Genomic DNA, 18,004 nt, shown 5'->3' on the forward strand with positions numbered 1-18,004 from the left:
CATCAATTTTTAGAGAGAGTGGTCCAGTGGGAGGGAGGGGGAGAGTGCCCCAACCAGGGAGGGGATCAAATCTGCAACACAGGCACCTGCCCTTGACCAGGAATTGAAACTTTGACCCTTCAGTGTGGGAGGCCGACCCTCTATCTACTAAGTCATATTTGCCAGGTCTATTTATTATTTATTGATTGATTTTAGAGAGAGGGAAAGAGAGAGAGAGAAACATTGATCGGTTGCCTCCCGAACCCACCCCAACTGGGGATCTAACCCAAGATCATTGGGTGCATGGGAGGACACTCCAACCAATTAAGCCACACCAGCCAGGGTGAAAATGACATATTCTTAAGAGATGTTTTCATGACGTTGTCAGCTCTTCTCCTCTAAAAGGACATTTCCATTTAGCGGACCAGTATCAGCTACCAGAAACAGCTACTAAAGGAGCCTTCCTTCTTTAGTGGAAGAGATAAAAATGGCAAACGCTCCTTGGTTTTCTCTTGTTTATCATTAACCAGATTGTAGTAGACTCCTCACATTCCAAAACCTTTTTTCCCTTTCTTCTACTCTAATCAGAATTTTTAGCTGGGCACATGGGTACATTTCCCAGCTTCCTTGCAGCTGTGAATGGCCACAAGTCTCAAATCTAGCCAATGCAATGGATGCACATAGAAGTGTCTGGGAATTATGCTTAATACAGCACTTCTACCTTCTGTTTCATCCCTTTCTCCACCTTGCTCCCTGTAACGTGTATGCTACCATCTTGCTCACTAAGAATATGGTTTACATCCAAGAGGAGGGTAGAGTGCTAAGAGGGAAAAAGGGATAATCAGTAAAAGGTCCCTGATGCCATGAAGCTCCATAATCTTGTTTTAAGGCACTTATTTTAGGTTTTCTGTCACTCACAGCTGAACCCATCTATCTAACATACTGATGTTCTAGGTGAGCACTATTTTATTTTATTTTAAAAAAATATGTCTTTATTGATTTCAGAGAGAGGAAGGGAGAGGGAGAGAGAGATAGAAACATCAATGATGAGAGAGTCATTGATGAGCTGATTCCTGCATGTCCAGTACCAGGGGTTGAGCCCACAACCCGGGCATGTGCCCTGACCGGGAATTGAACCACGATATCCTGGATCATACGTCGACACTCAACTGCTGAGCCATGTTGGCTGGGCTAGGTGAGTACTATTTTAAATTATTTTATATTAATAGACAATTTGGAATATCAGACCATGGATCCTAATTCTACTTTAGAAAAACATGATTTTTGCTTAGACTATACATACCATTAGCCTTTTGTTATGACATATTAGATAACTAGTTAGAACACAGGAAATCTGACATTACAATGCAATTTTCCTGATATGATGTAGGTAGTAGCCTGGAATCATCAATGATACATTTACTAATTATTTTCACAGAACCACAGAGTTAAAGATCGTCAGCACTAATTAAGTATTAGATCAATTGCTCCACTTTTACAGAGGAAGAACCTGAGGCACAGAGAAGCTGAGTTTTCCAAAGTCAAATGGCTGGCTTTTTTTTTTTTAAACTACAGCCACAAATTTGAGGGGGGCTTATGTTCTGAGGATTATATTTATATATATCCTGTTTCCAACAACTCATTTATACTAATACATAATCACTGCTTATCTCCAAATAAAATACCTAGCACTTAGCTCATCAGGCTCACATAAAAATAAAAAATGTAGCATGTAGCTAAAGGTATAATATAATTTGTCTGAGTTATGCAGAACACTGAGCAGTAAAGTTAGCTATAAGGGAAAAATAGCAAATAAAAATGACGGTGCAACAGTTTTAGTTAAAATAGTCCCATAGAGAGTTGTACATTATTGTTATCCATATTGAAAGATGTACCAACAATCATGACATTATTCATAAACACAAATGGCATAAATCATTTCCACATTCTATACTGGAACACCATTCTTTGGTTTGCAGCTACAGTAATTGTTTATAGGGCTTTTCTCATCTTTGTGACTAATACCAGTTATGGAACACCAGTCAACATTCTTTATTTTTAAAAAGGTCACTTCATCCCTTCTTCCTACAGGATAGGTCAGTGTCCCTCTCAGCATCTTACTATAACAAAAAGAGAACATGGATAAACTTTGAAAATATCAAAGTTATGAAAAGAAGCCAGTCACAAAGGACCACGTGTTATATGATTCCATTTTGAAAGGCCCAGAATAGGAAAATCTATAGAGACAGAAAGAGATTAGTGACTGCTTAGGGCAGGAAAGGGGTGGCATGACTGGGAAGTGATGGCTAAGGCAGTAGGATTTCTTTCTGGGATAATGATAATGAGAATGTTCTAAAATTGATGTGGCAATGGATATACAACTCTGTGAACATACCAAAAGCCATGTAAAGTATGCATTGTATACTTTAAATGGGTGAGCTATATGGGATGTAAACTAAGTCTCAATAAAGCTGTTTAAAAAGGGGGGGGGAGGAACTGACTTAAGACAACCATCAAAAATGGTATGTCCACAATCTCCTCAAAAGTTAAGAAAGTGCAGGGCAGTTAAGTAGTCAGAATTTTTTACATCATCTGACCACTAGTGGAACAGAACCTCTAACCAGCCACAGCTCAGTAACCAGGCTAGCTGGCAGCATAGCTGGTCTCATATTTATGAAAAGAAGAGAACTGAGATTGTTTTTGTGTTCATTCTTCCATTGTCCCATCCCTTGCCTAACAAGAACAATCATTATGAGGGCACTTTATTAAAGGAGATAAATTACACTCACAATAACCCTGAAGTTTTTCAATTATAATAAATTCAATAACTCTGAAGCATTCCATTATAACTATCCCTATTTGAGGCTAAGAGAGATAGTGATTCACCAAGGTCACACTATTAACAAATAGTAGGGCCAGAACTTATTCAAGTCTCACATGCTTTTCACTACATCACCCTACTTCTTTTTTGCCTTTATGAATATAAACTTGCAACTTACTTGTGTAAAAATATATGCTTAGGTTTTTAAGAGCTGGAAGTTAGTCTGAATAAAATCTAAATGCAGGCTCTACCAATTTCACTGTATTTATGGTGACTTATCTTAGCCTAAAGAAAATCCTGAAATTCTTCATGAGGAGCCATTTTCTTCAGCTTTAAGGAACTTTTAAGTGAGATCATACGTAAAATGTCAGAAGAATATTAAAATTACAACCTCAGATCTAATAAATTCAGAATTAAACTATATACCTTGACTTCATTAAATGTAGGGGTTTTAATTTCATGAAACTTCATTAATAAGAAACAAGTTTCTTACCACAAGATGTACAATTTCTATAAATGAAGACTGAACAATACCTGGCACTTAAAAGATACTCAATAAATATGTATTAACATGAATAAAGGTAAGATGGTAAATCAAAGCAGCATACTGGATGAAATAATTGAAACATCCCTTAAAAGACAATAACCACTTTTGTTTCTGGCAGAGGTTAGAAAAGGAGAATACACAAGCTTTGGGGCCTCCAGAGAGCAGAGCTTCAACTCCACTAATCCCTGTGTGCACCACTCTCTAGCCCAGACAGCACTTAACAAACAAGGAAACAGGACAAAGGCTGCATGATGAGATCTAAGCCCAGGAACTACTGGCTGCATTAAGCGAGGACAAGGAGACAACATAGTTGAAACACAACTTTCAGAGGGCTCTTCCCATTTTCAGCCAAAAATTGAAATCAACTCTATCAACACCTAGCCTAATAACTTGCACACAGTAAGTGTTCAACAGCATCTCTTAATTCAACAGGTAGGAAAATGTAATTTTCAGCACTAAAACCATGTTAGTATCCTGATGAGGAAAAATCAGCTTTTTTGCTTAGTTCAACAGACTATAAAATAAGTATGCTGATCTCATCTATGGTCTTTTGAGGCATTCTTTTATAATGACATTCTTTATCTTTCAGAAAAGACCCACAGTATTATTATTTTTAAATAAACAGCATAATCATAGCAAGGGTTTACCTAAGGAGAAATCACACTAGCGCATACTTTTAATGGCCTTCTCAAATAGTATGTTTAGAGGTTGTCTAGAAATGGTCACTAATCTAAGAATACTGACCTGTTTAATTTTCATTTGATATCAAGTTTATTTTCCCCAGAATACAGAAGTTGAGAAGATGACTAAAACCAAACTTGCTTAAGGAACAATGGAGGACAAATAAGTAAGGCTTTATTCGGCATAACTTTATTCAGTAACTTTACTGAATAAAAATGTGAAGACATTAAGTTATACAAGAGGTATTATGAGAAACTATGATCATAGAACTTTCTCTCATAAAGTATAATTTAAATAAAAAGAATGATATTCAACGGAGAATTCTCCCTGGCTTTAAACATATTTAAACATTAATTCTATAACACATAATCTTAATTTCTTTAGTCTACAAACAATTTCATGAAAAAACATACACCGACAATATTTTAGACACACACACACACACACACACACACACTACGAAGAATGAATGGATTAGACATTTAGGGTCCGAGCCAAATTGACTCCAGAAACCCCCCAATTTTTAAATCCCTACCTAGTATTCTTTCCTCTCTACTGCTTGATTCCAGTCTATAAAAGGCTTTCATGTATCTCCAACTTTAACTTTCAGAGCAATTGGCATATATATCTCACTTGTGAAAGAAAAGCAATCATCCACATTTTGCTATAGTACTCAGAATTTTATTGTAATACTCATTAAAACAAAAGATAAATTCAATTCCTTTTATTCTGATTCACAAACTCATTATCTTTTATCAAGAACACAATAGTATAAAATTATTTGGCAGTCTCTCATACAAAATGTACTTCAAGGTAACCCCAAACAGCCCTAGTTGATGAAGGGAAGGTATTTACAGAACTCCTGCTAGTAAATATGGAAGAAATATCAAAATAAGAAAATCACCATTTTGCCACATTGGGGGAAATAAATGATACTGACATGATCATCAGTGGGGTCTTTTAGCATCACAAGAAGTGGGGTAGCCAGACACGACAGGCCTCCTAAGCATTCTTGCCAAAAAACTTAAACCTGATTTTAATCAAGCTTCTAGAGTTAACTTTCATTTGTAGGAAACACAGGTAACAGAGCAACAAACTGACACCACGATGAAGCAAACAGACAAATCCCAAATTTGAGAAGTTCCAGTACTACTGACCTGGTTCCTGCAACTAGTTCATGGCACACAAAAAAAGGTGGGGAGAGAGGGAGGGAGGAGAAACTGCCCTAGATCAAAATAGACATGAGAGACAAAATGACCAATTGTGATCTGTGGACTCTGAATCCCACTGTGAACAAGCCATCTCTAAAAAGATATTCTTGAGGCAATTGGGCAAGCCTGAATAGGGTCTGGCTATTAGATGATACCAAGGAGTTACTGTCAATTTTATTAGGTGTGAGAATGATGTTTTGGTTCTATAAGACAACATTCTTATTTTTTAGAGATGCATACAGAAGTATGTCAGGGTATATATACAGAAATGCCTAGAATTTGCTTTAAAATACTTCTCAAATAGAATTTGCTTTAAAATACTTCTCATACAAAAGAAAGATGAAAGAAAAATGAACCTGAACAGGTCACCTCTTTGACTTTCTGTTTTATCATCCATAAACAACCCTTTGAGGGTTGCTGCTGTAAGGAGTAAATAAGCAATGCATGTAAAACTACTGGCATAAAATATTTTTGGCATAGGTTAGCTAAGGTGAAAGATGATTTTCAGGGTACAATATTGTCCCTGGCTATTGATATATTCGTCTATGATTTAAAAAAAATATCTTTCTTATTACCATAAAACTTCCTTCAGGCTTGTTTTCAAGGACAATAAGTTTAACCAGAAACTTTTGTTTAATTACAGTCAAGCATGAGATGTCCAACAAATTTCTGAAAAAGTTTTGCAATTTCTTTTGCACTAAAGGAAAAGAAAGTCTATACCTTTGACTTCCCTTCCCACCCATCTCCCATAAATTAAATTAGCTCATACTTTGGTATTTCATTGTCTCCCAAACTCTTTCAATCTATGATGAAGAGCCTATCTGGATATGATACCTAGATTCTATTTCAAGTTTACAGCACTGAGCATAATTTTTTATTCTCAGAGTTGGGTAAGAACAATAAGGAGGTACAGGTAGTTCATAATTTTTTGGTTTGCCTGGATGAATTTAATAAACATAAGTAATGCAGCACCATTCAATCTCCAAATTCAGAAAAAAATTTTTTTAAATCCTCACTCGAGGATATTTTTTCCATTGCTTTTCAGAGAGAGTGGAAAGGGGGGAGAGAGAGAGAAACATTGATGTGAGAGAGACATCGACTGGTTGCCTCCCGCACACCCCGACTGGGGCTGGGGATTGAGCCTGCAACCAGGTACATGCCCTTGGCTGGAATCGAACCTGGGACCCTTCAGTCCAAGGGCCGATGCTCTAACTACTGAGACAAATCAGCTAGAGCAGAAAAAAATTTTCTTAAGGTAACATAAAACATACTGATAGGCTGTTGTGAAGTTATTAATTTTGAGAATTCAATAAACACTGTCATCAAATGAATTGAATGCTCATACCTGCAGTACCATACTTGCACTTCCTTTGTTCTCAAATTATGACGACATAAGTTTGATAAAGGAAGAACAGTATCTGATACAAACATCTGTTTACTTAGGAAAATATAAATAACAGACAAAATGAGACACAGTTTTTAAGACAACACACATAATTAACCTCCTACAGACGAAGTCCATGGTTTATATAGGAGTAAGCTTTATGACAGATGAAAATTATTACTAATCCAAATGACCACAGCTTTAGAACGGGGTGGGAAACGTCATTTTGTCTGGCCATGCCAAGACAACTGCAGACGGGACTCAAAATTCAATAAATCTAGGAGCTTTTTTCATAGCTAACTTTTAAGTTGATAATTTTGTATGGCCTGTGAATGATGTTATAAATATTCAAATGGCCCTTGGCAGAAAAAAGGTTCCCCACCCCTGCTTTAGAAGAAGAAAACAACGAAAAGAACGGGTAAACCTCACTTTAAGAAAAGTCAATAAATAACAGGAACTCCGAAAGCAGGTCAACTGGAAGTTATTTACAATATGAAAACATTCACTATAGATACTTTAGCCATAGCAACTCGAATACATCTAACAGTAGTGAATCCATAAAAACTCAAGTGTGCCCAGCTGGTGTTGCTCAGTGGTTGAGCCGACCCATGAACCTGGAGGTAATGGTTTGATTCCCAACAGGGCACATGCCTGGGTTGCAGGCTCGATCCCCAGTAGGGGGTGTGCAGAAGGCAGCTGATTGATGATTGTCTCTCATCACAGTTGTTTCTCTCTCTCTGAAATCCATAAAAACATTAAAACAAAAAAGACTCTATAAATATGTTAAAAAAACAAACTCAAGTGCATTATACTTTTCCAGAGCAAGTTCACAACTTAATGTGAGGTTCTAAAAAGTGTCTTCCTTTCCTTGTCATTCAGGCTTGCTCCAACTCCCTAGGCCTAGAGCATCATGGAGGCACAGAGCAACTCTCTGGTATCAGACTGGCCTTAGGGCAGATGGAGGGCTCAGGCTGGCTTTCCCAGGAATGGCCAACCAAAGTAAGGCCACTGGCCAGCTACTCCTGGGCCAGCTGGCATGGAACAAAGTGTCTGGTTCCTACCTCCAGAGCAGATGAGGCTCAGCCAGCTGGCTTTCAATGGACTGCACTAGTTGGAGTGCTCACAATTCCTTTCAAACCATCTGGCATTCTTTTTGAACCCTAAATTTACCCAACACTACACTCTGATGTCACAAATGCTCAGATAATTGGAGGAGTCCCCACTGCCTACCTAAATAAGAAAAGAAAGAGGCAGAGTAACTGCTAAGTTAATTACTTCAAGAATCAATTTCTAAAATTAACTGCTCTAAATTTTAGCTTGAATATTATTAGCCTTAAAATCTAAACTATTCCCATGATTATTAAGCAAACTTTCAAAATAAAAATCAAGACAAATAATAGTGGGAATAGGCTAAAACAGACATTTTAACATGCAAAAAGGTATAAGTCTCCTTTAAGGCTGGCAGGACACAACTTTTCCTACTCTGAACTTCTTCAAAGCCTGTCTTTATCCCTCATGTGGCCCCCAGGGTGGACTTTGTATTGCTATACATATTTATCTTCCCAGCTGGCTAGTAAGTGAAAAAACAACAGTGTCTTACAGCTACTTAAAAAAATCTGTTGATGATGTATTGGATGTTTAAAAAGTTCCATTTCCAAAAATAAGAAAACTTAATGTGGAATAACATGAAGAAGGAACCTCACTCCTGGGCAAGCCAAATAAAGAACAGGACTTGGCTTGAAATAATATTTTATCAAGTGATCAAAATGATTAATCAAATGACCACACAAGATCATTTTACCAATCTATCGCATGGGATAATCTGGGAAATAGAGAGGCATAGAATCAGAAAAAAACCCATAAAACTAAAAACAACTGAATCACATTTATAGTCAATATACTCTAGGAGATATAAGTACTCTGGACAAAAATATTACAGTGACTAAGTCATATCAAATATTAGAAATTGGAGAAGGCTATACAAATAACTATAATTCCTTTTCATTACATTTACCCCCACACCAAGTATTGAATTTAGCACTTTACATGTTATCTCATTTGACCGACATAACAAACATACGAGGTGGGTACTACTCTTATTTACATCTTGCAGATGAGGAAACAGAGAAGTTAGGAAACCTGCCAAGGTCACATGGCAAAAAGTGAGAGCTAATATTCAACTCCAAGCAGTCTGACTCCAGAATCCAGGTGCAAGACTGCCAATGTTAAATTATATTTATGAAAGAATGAAATGTCATATAATGTAGGAAAAAAACTCAATCATTAATATAGTCTTCATAATTTTTTCAACCCTAAGTGTAGCAAAAAGTGGTGAATAATTTAAAAAAATAAATAAAAATTTATTTTGTTAGAAATTTTTAAGAGGAAAGAGCTATTCATTCTACCAGGTTAAAAATATCGGCTGTGCCCAGTCAGCGTGGCTCAGTGGTTGAGCATCGACCTAGGATCCAGGAGATCTTGGTTCGATTCCTGGTCAGGGCATATGTCCGGGTTGTGGGCTTGATCCCCAGTGGGGGTGTGCAGGAGGCAGCTGATCAATGACTCTCTCATCATTGATGTTTCTCTCTCTCTCCTTCTCTCTCTCTCTGAAATAAAGATATATTTAAAAAAAAAAAGCCAGCTGTGCCTTTTTTTGCCAATATAACTGAGTAGGTACTTGTGTCAGTTGTTGTCCTGGGGGACATAGGTAAACAGGATAGATGAGGTCCTTGCCTTCCTGAAGCTGACCTTCCAGTGGAGAGGTAAGAGACAAAAATATCAGTCAACAACGTATTTTCAGAGAGTGCTATGTATTACACAAGAGGTAGGGAGGAAATACAGACTTCTGAGACACATACACATGCAGGTAAACAGAAGGGGATGAATGGGAAGTCAGGGAAAAGCTGCTTGTCGAAATTTTTTCTTCTGTTTTCAAAGATGGGCAATATCAGAGCATGTGTGTATGTTGACATGAATGGTATCCTGGAGAGCTGCTAATGCAAGAGCGCGGGCACAAATGCAGGAATCAAGTTCTTGAGAATTTATGAGGGGGAATACGGTGGGAGAGGAGTTGGCCTCCGATAGGAAGACAACAGAAAACACGGGTCCCTAAGGAAGGTAAATTTCTAGATTTAGTGAGGGGAAGAGGAGGGGTATCTGTCTAATAACTTCTAAACCCTCAATGAAGTATGAAGCCTGTTTATCAGTATGGGAAGGGGTGGGCTGCTTATGAGTTTAAAGAGTGGAGAGAAATTATTAGTCATAGGCAAAAAATCTTATTAGGAATCTGGTAGCTTTTTCCTGGGCAGTGCTGAGAGCCCACTTCAGATTTTTAATCATGACTCTGAAGTTCTCCAGTAATATTCAGCCACTAATGTGCACTCATGAAAAAGCTAGATGAGGGATAAGGCAGCTGTAAATAGAAAAAAAATTGATGGGTAAAAAAAAGTTAGAAAAAAAGTATGAGATAAACACAAAGTCACTGACAATGTCCAATCAAGCTGTGGTCTACATAGCTACATTTATCTCCATCTTCTCAGCACAGAAATTCTTGCAAATAATATATGTCATATTTAGTTATGACATATTTATGAAGCTCAAAGAGTGTTTCTTTTTTGGTCATGAATGGTTCTGTCACATCCTACAATGGGTTTTTAAAAATGCACCTGGTAGCCTTTGTGTTGATTCCAAAGGTGACCGCATTTCATTGCTTGAAGAAATTTTGTCTGATGCCAGTGATGATTCCATTTAAAAGTAAAAAATAAAAAATAGCCTCCCTCCCACAAGGTGCATGCTATTGATCATTCCACTGTATTCCTAAATCATGATTTTGTCTTAAGACCAGACATTCTGGGGAGCATTCATATCTGCACAGGTTCAAGGAGAGGGAACAAAGACTCTACCTCTTGATGGAGGCATGTCAACAACATAAAAAAACAGCATATTGGGTGAGATGGGGGGGTGGTGGTGGTGGTGGTGGTGGTGGTGGTGGTGGTGGTGGTGGTGGTGGTGTGTGTGTCTGTGTGTGTGTGTGTGTGTGTGTGTGTGTCTGTGTACCATATAGTTATTTAGGGAAAATATTATCCGTCTCATGAGCAAAAAAAAATTTAAAAAGATGTTTCAAAGAACAGCATGAAATATCAGGAACACCAGGGATAAACAGAAGATCCTAAAACTTTCCAGAGTGGGAGGAAAAAGGAAATGGGGATTAGGATGGCATTAGATTTCTCAAGAGCAATACTGGAAGCTAATGGAACAATGCTTTCAAAAGAGGGACACTAATTTTCAATCTATAATTCAATATCCAGTTAAACCATTACTCAAGTGTGAGGGTAAAATGACATTTCCAGACATACAACTAACTTCTGAATTTAGGAAGGAATTTCAAAGTTTGTATGTGCCCTTTCTGAGGAAGCTACTAAAGAATGAGGGAGATACAGGATCCAGGAAATAAAGGATCTAACACAGGAAGAAGGCAAAGGGAATTCCCAGTATGATAACAAAGGGAAGTCTTAGATGACAGTTAGAAAAAAGAAATAAAACACAGGTTATTTGAAAATATTGAAAGATTATTAGTTCTGTCATACATTTTTTTTAAAATCCTCACCCAAGGATATTTTTTCCATTACTTTTCAGAAAGAGTGGGAGGGAGAGAGAGAAATCGAGAGCGAGAGGGAAAAGGGGAGAGAAAGGGGGGGAGGAGGGAGGGACGGAGGGAAGTATCCATGTGGGAATCACATGGATTGGTTGTTGATTGGTTGTCTCCCTCAGGCACCCTGACTGGGGACAGGGATTGAGCCTGCAACGGAGGAAAGTGCCCTGGACCAGAATGGAACCCAACACCCTTCAGTCCACGGGGCGATGTTCCAACTACTGAGCCAAACTGGCTAGGGCTGTCATAGAATTTGAGGATGAATTAATGACTGATACAAAGAAAACTAAGCAAGTGAAAAATAAATAAAAGAGGTAATTATTTAATTCAGGAGAAACAAAAGTTGTACAAGAATATGTAATATTAGTACCCTACATGGCTCATCTGTGAATACCACACATTGTCACAGTCATATAAATACTGAAAACAGACTTAACTGGGAACTGTAAAGTATAGGTATGAGTGGGGAATGGAAGGATGGCTGTATGGGACAACTAAGTCCTCAATTTCCAAAACAGAAGTCCATAGATAATATCCAAAGTTGAAAAATCAAGAAATAGCAGTTTAAACAATAAAATGAAATAAAGATAAATACCAGAAGAAACTGCTGAGAGTTGAAAGTGGTTGAACCATATGAAATTGCTGATTTTTGACTACTCCATTTTTTTGCTAAAAAATGGCAATTTCATATAGTTTAAGCTAATACATTATAATAATGTTACTTTGTTACTGATTTTAGAATAAACTGCCACTTGAAACAAAAAACAATTAGTGATAGAAAATGCTCAATAGAAAAAATATTCTACTTTTTATCATCAGGCATTATTGGGGGGATAATGTATCCCAGTTTTGGGTAACTGTCACCATACCTACTATTACCATCACTATCATAACAATATTAGTATTTCTAATGAATATAAAGAATATATTTTGATGATACAGAAATTACTTTAGAAACTTTTCTTTAATCATTATACTATAGGAAATGCTAAACTATGGGTTGGTAAAGATTTTGGTTAACAGAAAGCCGAACAAGGCCAGGATGTTTTTAGGTTCCTTTTGCTGATTCAAACAATAGCTAAGTCACTCTTGCAAAATTAAAGTTCCACAATATTGTGGTACTATGCAAACTTATTTCAGTGATAATTCCGGTTATACTACTTTGTTTATCTAAGACTTCCTCTTATGGTTTGTTTTAAGGGATTCCTAAAAAAAAAAAAAAAAAAAAAAAAAGACTGTGGGCAGTTTATAAAATTATTGGGGTTGCTTCAATACTAGTGACACTAGTTAAGGAAGTTAATGAAGCCCTTGTTTTTAAGTTAACCTATTTTGAGTAAAATTCATTGATATTAAAATTTTATTTAAATTCTACATCATAAAACCAAAAGTTCTCTAAACTGGAAAGTCAACTTTTCTCATTTTAACATTTTTTTTCTTTTTTGTTCTTTTTTTAAATATATCTTTATTGATTTCAGAGGGAGGAAAGGAGAGGGAGAGAGAGAGATAGAAACATCAATGATAAGAGGTTCACTGATCGAGCCCGCAACCCAGGCATGTGCCCCGACCGGGAATCGAACTCTGATCGCCTGGATCCTAGGTTGATGTTCAACCACTGAGCCATGCCTGGCTGGGCTCATTTTAACATTTACAAAAAAAGAATTTGACCATGCTAACATAAGCTAAGAATTTTACCAAGAATAATGGCTCCCAATACAACCAATGGAAATTTTCCCCTTCAAATTCAAAGCAAATGTTTTTAATAGAGATTATACATAAACAATGCTATGGAAGACTGCTTAGTTCAGATTTTATTGTGCACTGAAAACTACCAGGAATTAAAATACCCGTGATTAAAAAAGAATCTTAAAGAAAATCTTAAAACTGAACCAATTCAATTATTCATATCATCCAATAAGCCCTTCTAATTTTTTACCACCACTATTTTGAATCAGAAGATCAATCAAGCCCGGTTGGCATGGCTCAGAGGTTGAGCACTGACCTAGGATCCAGGAGACTGAAGTTCGATTCCCGGTCAGGGCACAGGCCTGGGTTATGGGCTCGATCCCCAGTCAGGGGCATGCAGGAGGCAGCCAACCAATGACTCTCTCATCACTGATGTTTCTATCTCTCTCTCCCTCTCCCTTCCTCTCTCTGAAATCAATAAAGATATATTTATTAAAAAAAAAAAATCAATCAAAATATATTTTGGAGATGTTTCTTATAACCAACTTTAGCTAATTTCCCATCACTCTGCAAAATTATAAGGGTAAAACTGTATTATAAAAAGTATTTAAAAACTAGTAATACAATCAACTATCTTCTAAAGCTTATAAAATCTGGTTTAAAAAGAGAAAAAAGTCCAAAGGAAATAACAAGGAATAACTGTTGCTACTAGAATTGCTTCTTTTTAATCGGTCTACATCAACCTGTAACTCTTGGTCTTAGTAACTTTACGGAGAGAACAAAGTCAGGCAGGCAGTCTTACTGATCAAGGGAAAGTCTGTGGGAACCTGCAGAGTTTCCTTCTCTCTGGGGATGAAGACAATGATAAAAGGTGTTCTGTTTTCCAGTAGTCCTGTAAGAGGAGCCATTGAGCTGGGCTGCACAACCAGACAACAGAATACAGGAAAATTCAGATCAAAGCAAGGGCACATGCCAGGGTAATATGCAATAAAACCCTGGGCCAAAGCATTAAGAAAAAAAAAAGCAAGGTGGACAGAACCTGCTGGACCACCTTCTTATTAACACAGAGGCAGGAAGAAACAAAATCTGCCTGTACTGAGGAGCTGAGAAAACAGTGTCCTAGGTATATATTAGAGTATTTCTATAGACGAGCATATGAGTATCAGGATATATTGTAAGTGAACTAAACCCAGAAAGCAGTTTCCTGTATGTACTGGAGTATTCTCATGCACAAACATACGAGTATTCTACCGTTAACTAAACCCAAAAAACAAAGTGTTCTAGATATACAGATATATGAGAATACAGACATACATTTTCAATTAACGAAACCCACTGGTTTTACAGCAAGGAACAAACAAAACACCGTTTGAAAGAACATTAGAGACAGAATTGGGTGAAAGTCTGATGAAGTAATATGTCTTTTTCCCTCGAACCCTTTTTAATGATCTCTGATTCATTTCATAGGACACACACACACACACACACACACGCACAGACACACCATTCCGTCTCTGGAAACAAAGGAGGGTCCTTAATTCTCAAGCGTGTGGAAGCTCACGCGCCCCCCACCCACAGACTGGAGACCAGCACCTGCCTTTAATTAATGAGTAAGCCGAGGCGGGAGATCGCACCCTAGACCACAGCTATACAGTGACAAATGGGCACGAGACAAACGCCACAAAGAAAGGGGAGGAGCAGGAAAACACTGCCACGCCGCGCCCCCCAGGCCAGCCCCGAGGCAGCCGTTCTCGCCGCCCTCGTCCCCGCCTTCCTGCACATCCCAGCCGCCTCCCACTCCCGGGGGCTCGACGCCCGGCCCCGGCTGGCGGGGCGGGCGGGGCGTCGCAGACCTTCCCTCCGTGGCCTCCCGATGACAGCCCGCGCAAGCCCTTTGTGCGAGACTCACCCTCCGACCCGGGGCGGACCCTCCTCCGCGCCCCGCGGGGCCCGGGGTGGCTGTCCCACTCCTCCCCGCCCCTCCCCCCCGCAGCGCCCCGAGTGTGTGGGAGGCTGGCGAGGGCGCGCGGGCCCGCGGTCTCCTCAGCATCTCGAACCCGGACCCGCCCGGTCCCCTAAGCCCCAGCCCGGGGGCGACGGGCCTCAGCGCCCTGGCCCTCGCGCGTTCACTCACTCGGGAGCGCCGGAGGCGGCAGCAGTGGGCGTGCGGGACCGTCAGCGCCGGGCAGCGGGCTGCGAGCGGCAAGAGTCTGTGAGACCTAGTGCGGCTGAGGTGGCGGCGGCGGACTGCGAGCTGCTGCCGGGGGAGGGGCGGGCCCGGCGGGGGAGGGGCCGACGCCGCGCCTCTCATTCATGCAGTGGGGCGGGGTGAGGGACCCGGATGCCCCGGTCTCTCTTCCCCCCACCCCCTCGCTGAGGACGTTTCGGCTCCAGGGTCTGCAGTGCGCAGGCGCGGTGCTCTTCTGCTGGGCCTGGTCCCGCCTTGCCGGCTGGGAAAGTCCCTAGGGCGGAGCTGCGAAGGATAGACCCTCTGGCTTAATCTTTAGTACTTTTGCATGTCCTATAAGTAGTTTTAAAAGTGAAACCTTGGAACGCCATCCCCTTCCTGGCATCCAGTCTGCGAGGCCCAGCGCACAGGAGTGCCCATTAGTTTGATGGAAATACCATGCACCCTTCCTCCATCTGTTTCTTCTGTAGCAGGTCCTCTCAGCTGAGTGCTGGCACCTCAGTGATGAATGAGACCCAGAATCTGACCAGATAGTGGAGATCGATATGCAGGAAAGAGTGCATTCCTTTGTTTATTTGCATTGACCTAGTCCCCTCAGCCCCTAGCTCCCACTCCACAGGGCAGGCAAGAAACTGACCTTGGCTCACCCCCTCTGTAATTCCAAGACCTAGGGACTATCTAATGCAGCTCCAAGGATCTGGGGAAGTCTCTCTGGCAGACAATGTATTCTGCGGACACACCCTCCTGTTCCCAGACCCTTGGCTGTGTCAGTCCTGGCCTAAAAAAATCTTTGGTGATACTAGGAGGCTCCTGAAGACCTCACAGCCATCCCCTCTGAGGCTCCTCAGCTGACTGTGTGGGCACTGCAGCTCAGGGCTTACAGAAGGGATGGCCTCCCTTTCTCTTAGTCTGCATGTCCCCCTCTGAGGTTCTCCTACCTTCTACCTTCCAGGCCCCTTTACATAAACCATAAACAGCTCAGTGACTTAATGTTGGGAAGCAAAAGTCATCATGGAAAGTGCCTGCAAACAAGTTCCTTCTGTTTTGGCAAACCACAAACCTCCAAAGCAAGGGGGAAGTAAAGACAAACATCAATGAACATCCCAGGGAGTTACCCCCTTGTCACAGTCCCCAAAGTGAGAGATGGATGAAGGCATGTGCTAGGTAGAGTACAGCCAAAGGAAGGATGTGGAAGAAGCAGTCTTCCTTTAAAGCTGCCTGTCAACACTCATCCCCCCTGCCACTCAAGCCAAGAGCCTTGATATCCTTTTCCCTTCTCTCCCTTCACTCAGAGCTCTCATTTGGAGCAGGAGGGCCTTCTCAACTCTGATTTACTGAAACTTCTCACTCTGTCTAAATCAGGCCTCCTCTTCTCTCTCCAGGGCTTTTGCTGACATCTCAGTCCCTGCTTATGCAAATCAACTTACACGCTATTTACATGTTGCTATGTTTCTGTTCTTTTCTCTTTTTCTGCCCCGCTTGTCACTTCGGCTGATTTTCCAGGCATTTCCAGAGCAGTACCATGGTGTTCACCCTTAGTGCCTGTGTTCTTGCTGTTCTCTTTATTATGAAAGCACCACTTATCTAAGAACACTCACAAGTTACTTTTTTTATGAAGTCTTCCTTCCCGTTCCCTCCTTGTTGACAGGCTTTCTTTTGGAATCCTCACCAGTGCCCTATACCAACTTTTTTCTCAGCACCAGGCACTCTTAGGGCTCCTGCTTATTTGCATATTTTCCTTCATGACCAGAATGTGAGCCCTTCGACAGTAGGAACAATGTTTCCTTAAGACCTAGCAGCTGGCTGATGCACAGTGGTCACCCAGTAGTTTCTGAGAGAGGTGATGTTCCCTGGTGGGCAAGGGAGGCTCCAGAGAGGAGAGAAAAGCTCAGCTCCCTTTTCTTTCTCCTCCCTTCTTGTGGCTTCCTTCCCCTGACCAGTGTTTGGAAACCTGTTTTGTTTGTTTAGAAAGCTTGGCCAGAAATTCACTAGTCCAAACAGGCTGTAGGATAGAGGGTGGAGTGGCTCCAGCTTCATGTCCTTTGTCCTTGTGAAAATCAGGACAGAGAGAGAAAAAAAGAGAGGGAGAGAGAATGTAAGGATATAAGGAGTAGAGCTGTGTTCAGTTGCTTTTTTCAAGGGGCCCATCTTATGAAAATTTTGTTGAGGCATCAGTTAGCCCAACTGCCCTTTGGATCATCCAGGAAGTCTCCCCTTAGGACTGGACAGGTGGAACCTGGCCTCACAGTTTCCACAACACATTTGACAGGATCTTGCCCTTCTGTCCTCAGTTGTGGATTGTCCCCTATCCATGTTGGGGTAGAAGTCAGAGTTTTTGGTCTCCTGGTATCTCCAGCTGGAGATTCACCTACTAGTCCATGATCCTATCTGCCTAGTGATACAGAAGGTTCTACCACCACCCCTTCTCTAGCCAAAATGCATATAGGGGGTGGTATGTGGGTTTTTTATGGGTAGTTTAGGTGGGTACCCCACAACAACAGGCATCCAGGACTTGAAGTAGTTGCTTTCTCAGCTAACATGTTCCCTTGTTCCATAAGATGGGGTTTGGTGGAGGGAAAGAATTCACTGCTTAGGCCTTCAGAGGGTGTCCCTCTTTCTCTCTATCTCTCTCCCCAGTTTTCTCCCATCTTCTCCCTATATTATACTTCCTTTAAAGCATTCTCAACATCCCCAATCCATCTCTCACAAAACCCTGCTCCTACCCACATGGTCAACACTCCTCTACCTTCAGGGAAAGAGATGATATATAATTTTAAATGAAATGTCTATGACTAATTTTGGAATAGCATCTTTCTGATGGTAACTGTAGTGGGAGCAGAGGCTGATTTTAGTCATCTT

General features: G+C 40.4%; 1 protein-coding gene across 1 annotated transcript in view; it reads right to left on the reverse strand.

Moving 5' to 3' along the window:
- Positions 1 to 15,180, reverse strand: part of RNF24 (ring finger protein 24) — a 51,086-nt gene extending 35,906 nt beyond the window's left edge. The window contains exon 1 of the mRNA XM_016212065.2: positions 15,092 to 15,180. The gene's annotated coding sequence lies outside the window, so the exon portion shown is untranslated. The remainder of the gene's footprint in view (positions 1 to 15,091) is intronic.
- Between the last annotated feature and the right edge of the window lie 2,824 nt (positions 15,181 to 18,004).

Source organism: Miniopterus natalensis, chromosome 7, assembly GCF_054644295.1.
Source record: "Miniopterus natalensis isolate mMinNat1 chromosome 7, mMinNat1.hap1, whole genome shotgun sequence".
NCBI lineage: Eukaryota > Metazoa > Chordata > Mammalia > Chiroptera > Miniopteridae > Miniopterus > Miniopterus natalensis.